Raw genomic sequence first — 1,589 nt, 5'->3', positions numbered from 1 at the left:
CTCACTGTGCCTTTCTTCATCTTTACTTTCCAGAAATGCTGTGCTCTTTCTAGCATCCTCTACTAGGTCTTTCACTCTTTGGTCCTTCTTTCCCTTTCTTACAAGGCTTTGCGCTCTTCTTGTATACGCTCTTTATTTATTTGTAAGATCTCCTAGCATGTTGTTGTTGTTGTTAAGTGCCATCGAGTCGGTTCCGACCCATAGCGACCCTGTACAGGGTGTAGTAGAGTGAAAATAGCAGTGATTTAAATATCTTTGTATTTTGCTATAATTAAAAATATATGTACATGTAGTTATTTTTTCTTCTTTTTTATACAAGTTCCTTGTCTTATAAAGCATAGTTGAGAAGAAAAAGCGTCTTCTGATTCAGCCAAGCACCCTTCTGGGAATCTTAGCTAATTAGATTGCAATGTCAAGAGAAGCAACAATGACAATGACTGGGGACAAAGGAGCTTTGGGGTTAGGCTTGTAAACTCAAAACTAGAAGTGTATAAAGTATAGTATCTTTACATAGGGATTGAAGACATTCCAGGTGGGTGGAAGACATGGGTAAAGGTGAGCAGGCAGGGGTGAGTATGTGTGGGAGATCCAGTGGCAACAGGAGGATGTAGGGTGGGGAAAATAGATAGTATCCTGATTGGAAGGGATGCTGTGTGATAGCAAGTATTGTTGTTAAGTGCTGTCAAGTCAATTCTCACTCAGAGCGACCCTGTACAGGGTTTCTAAGGAGCAGCTGGTGAGTTTGAACTGCTGACCTTGTGGTTAGCAGTCCAGTGCTTATCCTACAACACCACAGCAAGTAGTGAGACAAAGTGTTGGTGAATGGTGTGAGACTTGGGTCCAAGGCAGGTTTTTATTCTGGTTTGAGATGCATTGTTTTTGTTGTTAGTTGTTATTGTATTGACTCTTACTCATGGTAATCTTATGTATAACAGAAGAAGGCTGGTCCTGTACCATCTTCATGATCCTTTTAAACTGGGGGGCTCATCTTGCATCCTCATGTTGAAAAATATTCTGTTGTGAGTCATAGGATTTTTGTTAGCTGATTTTCAGATGTCATGCTCCAGGTCTGTCTTTCTAGCCTGCCTTGTTCTGGAAGTGATACTGAAATCTGTCCACTGTAGGTGGCTCTGCTGGTATATGATGCCACACCTTCCAGTACATAGCAACACTCAAACTACAGTATGACAAACTGACAGAGTGCTGTTATTAAGTGAGTCGAGTTGGTTCCAACTCACAATGACCCTGTATAGAGATTCTGAAGAGCAGCTGGTGGTTTTGAACCACCGACCTTTTGGTTAGCAGTCCAGTGACAGATGAGTCATGGTTTTTGTGCTGGTAGATTCCAACTCATAATGCCCCATAGGGTTTCCTAGGGTGTAATCTTTACTGTAATTCTGAGAAATCTGTACCTGGACCAAGAAGCAGTTGTTCAAACAGTATGGGAACACTGAATGTTTTAAAATTGGGAAAGGTGTGCGACAAGGTTGTGTTCTTTCACCATACTTATTCAACATGTATGCTGAGCAAATAATACAAGAAGCTGGGTTCTATGAAGGAAAACATGGCGCCAGGATTGGAGGAAGACT

The sequence above is a fragment of the Chrysochloris asiatica genome, unplaced genomic scaffold, assembly GCF_000296735.1.
Source record: "Chrysochloris asiatica unplaced genomic scaffold, ChrAsi1.0 scaffold00170, whole genome shotgun sequence".
Lineage (NCBI taxonomy): Eukaryota > Metazoa > Chordata > Mammalia > Afrosoricida > Chrysochloridae > Chrysochloris > Chrysochloris asiatica.
Note: the sequence above shows the minus strand (reverse complement) of the source record.